Raw genomic sequence first — 9,764 nt, 5'->3', positions numbered from 1 at the left:
GTCCCTGACCTACTAAGTGCAAGCAGAGAGAAAGAGAAAGCAGGGAAGAGGACAGCCACTGAGAAGTTACAATAAGCGGACAAGAGGTAGAACAAAAACGGAAGGCGAGGCGGGTCAACTAGCCGAGGTCAGTCCAGGAGGTCACGTCAGAACAAGGGAAGAGGCAAAGACAAATCCGTAAACAAGCCGAGGTCAAAATCCGAGCGGTAGCGTCAAGGTACAGGGAGCAGGCAGAAGAGGTGTCAAGAGGCGGATCGAGGTTCAATTCCAGAGGTAGCTTAATAACAATAAAGTACACAGCCTATAGGACGAAAATCACAGGCAACCTGTAGCCAGCAGGCCACCTGTATTTATAGTGGGGAGTGAGGGTCATGTGACGTGGCCAGCGTCACATGACCGACAGACAAACAAGTCGAGCACAGAGTGATCAGCTCAGCGCTCAAGGCAGACCTAGGAGCAGGGAGCCTCCCAGCTAGCAAGGCCGCCCTGGGAATGAGGCCAAACACAGATCCTCGCTCCCGAAGCTAAGCAGCAGGTCTGCGGCTGATGGGAGACTGAGTGTGCCTTTGGCGCCCCGTTAGGCTGAGTTCACACGAGCGTGTCCGGATGTGAATGCTTTTTGCACGCGCGTGATAAAAAACTGACTATGGTACCCAGACCTGAACTTCTTCACAGAAGTTCAGGTTTGGATTCGGTGGTGTGTAGATGTTATTATTTTCCCTTATAACATGGTTATATGGGAAAATAATACAATTCTTTAATACAGAATGCTTAGTAGGTGGTCAATTGAGGGTTAAAAAATAAAAAATAATTAGCTCACCTTCTCCTCTTGATCGCGTAGCTGCCAGTCTCTTCTTAATTCTTTAATCATGAGCTGCCGGCTAAAGGACCTGTGGTGACGTCAGATCACATGGTCCAATCACATGGTCCATCACCACGGTGATAAAAAACTGAAGGTTTACAAACAACATCTCTTAGCAACCAGCTTCCGGATGCAATGTATTTTTCACTGAAGCCCCACTCACTTCTATAGGGCCAGGGCTGCGTGAAAAACGCAGATTATAGAACATGCTGCATTTTTCACGCAACGCAAAATTGATGCGTGAAAAAAACCGCTCATGTACACAGACCCATTGAAATGAATAGTTCAGGATTCAGTGCAGGTGCTATGCAGTCACGTCACGCATTAGCCGGCGCATGCACATTAATTACTGTGATGCCGTGCAAGGAATGGGCATTGGAGTGCGCATGCGCCGGCCGACGGACTGAGTGCGCAGGCGCGGGATCTCGGCGAAACAAGAAGTTAGTAGATAGGCGGGCGGAGGGAAGGAAGGGGCGGGGGGAAGCGAAGAAAAGGCTGAGCTAGCAGGGCACCTATGAGGGTAACGCCGCCCCTGGGCACTTGCGAGCCCTCATTTGCATATGCTGCAATGATGTTTTTTGCCGGTTTTATAAGTCCAGGATTGATCATAAAGGTAACGTTTTTATTAACTGTAAGGATGCTAGAAAGCTATGGGAAGGGTTACAAAGGTGAAATGTTGATGAGAGACTCCCTTTAAGTAAAAGTTAAACTGTTTTACTGCAACTGACTGCTCATCCTTTCTACTACCCTCAACATTTGCACTTTACGGTGCTGGCGTCATGAACACAGGGGCCCAGCCACCAAAGCACCCTAAGCATACCCATTACCATCAAGGGCACCTCAACTTCCATCTGGCTGTTGTCCCCTGCAATAGAGAGTGCCTCGGAGGATTTAGTGCTGTCTTCCCCATCACTGCACACCGGCCCAGGAAGGCTCTGCTAACCGTGAGTACAAACACCTACTACCCCCATCGGCTCACTGTGCCTCAGGTGTTGCCCCTGCGGACCCGGTCGCTGCAAAGAGATGCTTTGAAAATTATTTTTCCGCTGCACAGTATCCGTAAAACACGGATGACACATGGACAGCAAAAAATGGACACACGGATCCTTCACGGCATCTTCACCGAGGCATCGCTGATCATCTTTACACAGATTTGAGCAGAGATGTGTGAATGAGGTTTTGGTGAACACGGCTGCACAACCTCACTGCTCATGCTAGGCTGGAATAGCTGCTAGTGGGTCAAGTTACCAGCAGAGGGAGGAAGATGTGATATCCTATGACACGAGGACGTCTGTAATTCCTACAGTCTCTCTCTGTGTGCTGGGATTTTCAGGGGGAAACACGTCATAATGGACACTTTCTGATGACGCAGAGGAAATGAAGAATCTGAGGGCAGAAGATTCTGTGATAATGAGAGGTAAGGAGATTCTGAGTCCTGGCATGGCCTGCTTGTAGATTGCAGGGGATTTACACAGCCACACATCTAATCCCAATTATCTGACTGGTGGAACAATAATGCTAGATACATAATAGTAAATTAAACACAGTGATAGCGCAGTCCAGAGATAATACACACAGTGATGTCACAGTACAGGGATAATAAACACAGTGATGTCACAGTACAGAGATAATAAACACAGTGATGTCACAGTACAGAGATAATAAACACAGTGATGTCACAGCACTGGGATAATAAACACAGTGATGTCACAGTACAGAGATAATAAACACAGTGATGTCACAGTACAGAGATAATAAACACAGTGATGTCACAGTACAGGGATAATAAACACAGTGATGTCACAGTACAGGGATAATAAATACAGTGATGTCACAGTACAGAGATAATAAACACAGTGATGTCACAGTACAGAGATAATAAACACAGTGATGTCACAGTACAGGGATAATAAACACAGTGATGTCACAGTACAGGGATAATAAACACAGTGATGTCACAGTACAGAGATAATAAACACAGTGATGTCACAGTACAGGGATAATAAACACAGTGATGTCACAGTACAGAGATAATAAACACAGTGATGTCACAGTACAGAAATAATAAACACAGTGATGTCACAGTACAGGATAATAACACAGTGATGTCACAGTAAACACAGTGATGTCACAGTACAGGGATAATAAACACAGTGATGTCCAGTACAGGATATACAGGATGTACAGTACAGGATAATAAACACAGTGATGTCACAGTACAGGGATAATAAACTACAGTGATGTCGCAGTACAGAGATAATAAACACAGTGATGTCACAGTACAGGGATAATAAACACAGTGATGTCGCAGTACAGAGATAATAAACACAGTGATGTCACAGTACAGGGATAATAAACACAGTGATGTCGCAGTACAGAGATAATAAACTCAGTGATGTCACAGTACAGGGATAATAAACACAGTGATGTCGCAGTACAGAGGATATAAACACAGTGATGTCACAGTACAGGGATAATAAACACAGTGATGTCACAGTACAGGGATAATAAACTCAGTGATGTCACAGTACAGGGATAATAAACACAGTGATGTCGCAGTACAGGGATAATAAACTCAGTGATGTCGCAGTACAGAGGATAATAAACCAGTGATGTCACAGTACAGGGATAATAAACACAGTGATGTCACAGTACAGGGATAAGGATAATAAACACAGTGATGTCACAGTACAGGGATAATAAACACAGTGATGTCAGCAGTACAGAGATAATAAACACAGTGATGTCACTAGTACAGGGATAATAAACTCAGTGATGTCGCAGTACAGAGATAATAAACTCAGTGATGTCACAGTACAGGGATAATAAACACAGTGATGTCACAGTACAGAGATAATAAACACAGTGATGTCACAGTACAGGGATAATAAACACAGTGATGTCACAGTACAGAGATAATAAACACAGTGATGTCACAGTACAGAGATAATACACACAGTGATGTCACAGTACAGAGATAATAAACACTAGTGATGTCACAGTACACTGGGATAATAAACACAGTGATGTCACAGTACAGGGATAATAAACACAGTGATGTCACAGTACAGGGATAATAAACACAGTGATGTCACAGTACAGGGATAATAAACACAGTGATGTCGCAGTACAGAGATAATAAACACAGTGATGTCACAGTACAGAGATAATAAACACAGTGATGTCACAGTATAGATATAATAAACACAGTGATGTCACAGTACAGAGATAATAAACACAGTGATGTCCCAGTACAGGGATAATAAACACAGTGATGTCACAGTACAGGGATAATAAACACAGTGATGTCACAGTACAGAGATAATAAACTCAGTGATGTCACAGTACAGGGATAATAAACTCAGTGATGTCGCAGTACAGGGATAATAAACACAGTGATGTCACAGTACAGGGATAATAAACACAGTGATGTCACAGTACAGAGATAATAAACACAGTGATGTCACAGTATAGATATAATAAACACAGTGATGTCACAGTACAGAGATAATAAACACAGTGATGTCACAGTACAGGATAATAAACACAGTGATGTCACAGTACAGGGATAATAAACACAGTGATGTCACAGTACAGAGATAATAAACTCAGTGATGTCGCAGTACAGGGATAATAAACTCAGTGATGTCGCAGTACAGGGATAATAAACACAGTGATGTCACAGTACAGGGATAATAAACACAGTGATGTCACAGTACAGATATAATAAACACAGTGATGTCACCGTACAGAGATAATAAACTCAGTTATGTCACAGTACAGGGATAATAAACTCAGTGATGTCGCAGTACAGAGATAATAAACACAGTGATGTCACAGTACAGAGATAATAAACACAGTGATGTCACAGTACAGAGATAATAAACACAGTGATGTCACAGTACAGGGATAATAAACACAGTGATGTCACAGTACAGAGATAATAAACACAGTGATGTCACAGTACAGGGATAATAAACTCAGTGATGTCGCAGTACAGAGATAATAAACTCAGTGATGTCACAGTACAGGGATAATAAACACAGTGATGTCACAGTGCAGAGATAATAAACACAGTGATGTCACAGTACAGGGATAATAAACACAGTGATGTCGCAGTACAGAGATAATAAACACAGTGATGTCACAGTACAGAGATAATAAACACAGTGATGTCACAGTGCAGAGATAATAAACACAGTGATGTCACAGTACAGGGATAATAAACACAGTGATGTCACAGTACAGGGATAATAAACACAGTGATGTCACAATACAGAGATAATAAACACAGTGATGTCATAGTACAGGGATAATAAACACAGTGATGTCACAGTACAGAGATAATAAACACAGTGATGTCACAGTACAGAGATAATAAACACAGTGATGTCACAGTACAGGGATAATACACATAGTGATGTCACAGTACAGAGATAATAAACACAGTGATGTCACAGTACAGGGATAATAAACACAGTGATGTCACAGTACAGGGATAATAAACACAGTGATGTCACAGTACAGAGATAATAAACACAGTGATGTCACAGTACAGGGATAATAAACACAGTGATGTCACAGTACAGGGATAATACACACAGTGATGTCACAGTACAGGGATAATAAACACAGTGATGTCACAGTACAGGGATAATACACACAGTGATGTCACAGTACAGGGATAATAAACACAGGGATGTCACAGTACAGGGATAATAAACACAGTGATGTCACAGTACAGACATAATAAACACAGGGATGTCACAGTACAGGGATAATAAACACAGTGATGTCACAGTACAGAGATAATACACACAGTGATGTCACAGTACAGGGATAATAAACACAGTGATGTCACAGTACAGGGATAATACACACAGTGATGTCACAGTACAGGGATAATAAACACAGTGATGTCACAGTACAGAGATAATAAACACAGTGATGTCACAGTACAGGGATAATATACACTGAGGGAGTATTTATCACACTCTGCACACTCTGAATCACAATCACTGATGAAAATCACTGACTAAAACAATGATGTGTGAATGAGGCCTTAGGTCTCATGCACACGGCCTTTGTTTTAGTCCGCATCCGAGGCGCAGTTTTGGCGGCTCGGATGCGGACCCATTCACTTAAATGGGGCCGCAAAAGATGCGGACAGCACTCCGTGGTCCGCAAAAAAATATAACCTGTCCTAGTCTTGTCTGTGTTTTGCGGACAAGAATAGGCAGTTATATTAATGACTGTCTGTGCCATTCCGCAAATTGCGGAACGCACACGGATGCCGCGGTTTGTGGGCCGCAAAATACACAACGGTCGTGTGCATGAGGCCTTACGCGGGGCTCACTGTTTCATTTTCCATTCTTCTGAGGACTCAGAGGCTGTTGAGTGCAATGGTGAAGCAGGGAACCATCCGCTCCCAGTTTCACCATTCAGCTGCTGGCGCTCTCATCACACCCGCAGGACTGACTAACAGAGCAGCGAGGCCGGGGAATGATGTTGATTACCAGGTCTCTGCTCTTGTGCTCAGCGCAGCAGGAGCGATGACATCACTACGTTGCACCTGCTGTTGACAGCATGTGTCCTCTATTCACTGGAGGAACAGAGCGTTATTTTATTTTATTAATAATTTGGGGACCATAACTACTGTAAAGGCCCACTAAAGAGGGCATGCTACTCTGTGGGGGCACTAAAGAGGGCATGCTACTCTGTGGGGGCACTAAAGAGGGCATTCTACTGTAAAGGGGCATTCTACTCTGTGAGGGCACTAAAGGGGACATTCTACTCTGTGGGGACACTAAAGAGGGCATGCTACTCTGTGGGGGCACTAAAGAGGGCATTCTACTCTGTGGGGGCACTAAAGAGGGCATTCTACTCTGTGGGGGCACTAAAGAGGGCATTCTACTGTAAAGGGGCATTCTACTCTGTGAGGGCACTAAAGGGGACATTCTGCTTTGTGGAGGCACAAAAGGGGGCATTTGACCCTGTGGGGACACTAAAGACAGCATTCTACTCTGTGAGGGCACTAAAGAGGCCATTCTACTCTGTGAGGGCATTCTACTCTGTGAGGGCACTAAAGAGGGCATTCTACTCTGTGAGGGAACTAAAGAGGGCATTCTACTCTGTGAGGGAACTAAAGAGGGCATTCTACTCTGTGAGGGCACTAAAGAGGGCATTCTACTCTGTGAGGGCACTAAAGAGGGCATTCTACTCTGTGAGGGCACTAAAGAGGGCATTCTACTCTGTGAGGGCACTAAAGAGGGCATTCTACTCTGTGAGGGCACTAAAGAGGGCATTCTACTCTCTGGGGACACTAAAGGGGGCATTCTACTCTGTGAGGGCACTAAAGAGGGCATTCTACTCTCTGGGGACACTAAAGAGGGCATTCTACTCTGTAAGGGCACTAAAGAGGGCATTCTACTTTGTGAGGGCACTAAAGATGGCATTCTACTCTGTGGGGACACTAAAGAGGGCATTTTACTCTGTGAGGGCACTAAAGAGGGCATTCTACTCTCTGGGGACACTAAAGGGGGCATTCTACTCTGTGAGGGAACTAGAGGGCATTCTACTCTGTGAGGGCACTAAAGAGGGCATTTTACTCTGTGAGGGCACTAAAGAGGGCATTCTACTCTCTGGGGACACTAAAGGGGGCATTCTACTCTGTGAGGGCACTAAAGAGGGCATTCAACTCTGTGAGGGCACTAATAAGGGCATTCTTCTCTGTGAGGGTACTAAAGAGGGCATTCTACTCTCTGGGGACACTAAAGGGGGCATTCTACTGTAAAGGGGCATTCTACTGCTTGGAGGCACTAAAGGGGCATTCTACTCTGTGAGGGTACTAAAGGGGGAATAACTACTGTGTAGGGGTGCTATGGGAGCATTATACTGTGTGGAGGCACAAAGGGGATTGGGCAGGACCAGGACGTGTATAGATAAACATTGGGCAGTGTAAAAAAAATTGCTGCGGCAATGATAATGTCCCTTTGGCTTATAATAATATCTGATAATGTCCTTATTAAAAGTTGGGAGGAATACTTCCTGCTCACTGTCATCTAAGGAAAACTTGTGTTTCAGGTTTTGTGGCCCTCCGGCATGTCTTACCAGCCTGGGAGTTGTTTTCATACTACAGCTTTAAACAGAAGGTTTATCCTTAGTTAACCTTTGTTTACAAAATGGAGAATCACTTATACAACAATTCCCTTAAATATTCCTATTAACCAATTCAAATTTATGACTCCTCCTACAGCAAGAAATTCAAGTAATAATGTATATTTGGGAACTACTGCTTCAATATGATGTAAATAGAAACAAATCTACTTAAAGGGCATCTGTCAGCAGTTTTGTACTTTGGCTGACCTGTTACATGTGCGCTTGGCAGCTGAAGACATCTGTGTTGGTCCCATGTTCATATGTGCCCGCATTGCTGAGATAAATGAGGTTTTAATATATGCAAATAAACCGCTAGGAGCAACGGGGGCGTTACCATTACACCTAGAGGCTCTGCTCTCTCTGCAACTGCTGTGTCTGCTCTACTTTAAATGACAGGACCAGGCAGGGGAAATGTGATCACACCTGGCCAGGTCAATCAAAGTGGAGAGGGCGCAGCAGTTGCAGAGCCTTTTAGAACAATTCTGAAGTTTTCTAACTTTTGTGACTTTTTTCCTTTTTTTTTTTGCACCTGAATTTACGGCAAAAAGACAGTCTAATTTCTACTGCACTCCAGGGCTAGCCTGGAATACTTTTCTTCGGTGGTGAAGTAAGACCTTTATTTTTTGCATTAAAATTTGCAGTTTCCTGGAAACATGCAACTTTTTTCATGGGCAAGTAAATTAGACCAGTCTAAGTGAATATGAACCTGTCTACCTAAAAAACAACCACCAGGGGTCAGACTAAAAATAATACGCCTCGGGGCACATTTATCAAGCTCACCTGTCTTCACCTTGTCACGCGCAGCAGAAAGTTCCGCAACTGAAAATCAGTTCCACTCATTTCAATGGGACAGTAAGCCCGTGGGTTTCTGCAAGCCCCATTAGGCTAGGTCTACACGACGACATTTGTCGCGCAACATTTTGTCGCACCAATGTCGCGCCACAATGTTTATAATGGTAGTCTATGGTGTCGCACTGCAGCATGTCGTTTGTTGCAGTGCCACACTATAGACTATTATTATAAAAATTGTCGCGCAACAAATGTTGTCGTGTAGACCTAGCTTAAGATGAATGGAACAGATTCTCAGTCACGGAAATTTCTGGCACAAAATTTGCCGCGTGTGAGGGCACCCTTAGAAGGTTCATATTCACTTAGACTGCTCTGATTAGTAGACGCTTCCAAAAAAAAGGCCACAAAAAAGTCGCACCACTGAAAACTGAGGAAGAAAAGTACACCAGCCCTGGAGTGGAGTAGAAATTAGACTGTTTTTGCAACAAATTCAGACTTAAAAATACGCACCTATATAAATAGATTGGTTAAAAAAAGTCCCAAAAGTTAGAAAACCTCTGAATTAGTCTAAATGTTCAAAATAGTAGAACGAGGCGCAAATGCCTCCAAAACTAGTCCAATTTCAGTAGTAAATGCGACTAAAACAATTCATCTGTCTTGGCTAAATTCACACGTCCGTGGAACACGGTCCGTGAGATACCGGACTGGCATCCTGCTGAGTGCAGGAGCGCACGGCGTCATTGGTTGCTATGACCCCGTGCGATTCGTGTCGCCGCGGCTGTACAGTAATACACACGAAGCGCACGGCGTCATAGCAACCAATGACGCCGTGCGCTCCTGCACTCAGCAGGATGCCAGTCCGGTATCTCACGGACCGTGTTCCACGGACGTGTGAATTCAGCCTAAAAGAGCATTTTTGCATCTAGAAACAGGCACAAACACTACAGTAAATGTG

General features: G+C 43.9%; 1 protein-coding gene across 1 annotated transcript in view; it reads left to right on the top strand.

Moving 5' to 3' along the window:
- The first annotated feature begins 2,187 nt into the window (after window positions 1-2,187).
- SLC26A6 (solute carrier family 26 member 6) overlaps window positions 2,188-9,764 on the top strand; it is a 52,744-nt gene continuing 45,167 nt past the window's right edge. Inside the window, exon 1 of the mRNA XM_044300527.1 lies at window positions 2,188-2,279. The gene's annotated coding sequence lies outside the window, so the exon portion shown is untranslated. The remainder of the gene's footprint in view (window positions 2,280-9,764) is intronic.

This window comes from Bufo gargarizans, chromosome 7, assembly GCF_014858855.1.
Source record: "Bufo gargarizans isolate SCDJY-AF-19 chromosome 7, ASM1485885v1, whole genome shotgun sequence".
In the NCBI taxonomy this organism is placed as follows: Eukaryota; Metazoa; Chordata; class Amphibia; order Anura; family Bufonidae; genus Bufo; species Bufo gargarizans.
The sequence above is the reverse complement of the archived record's forward strand: the minus strand, read 5'-3'. Positions and strand labels throughout refer to the sequence as shown.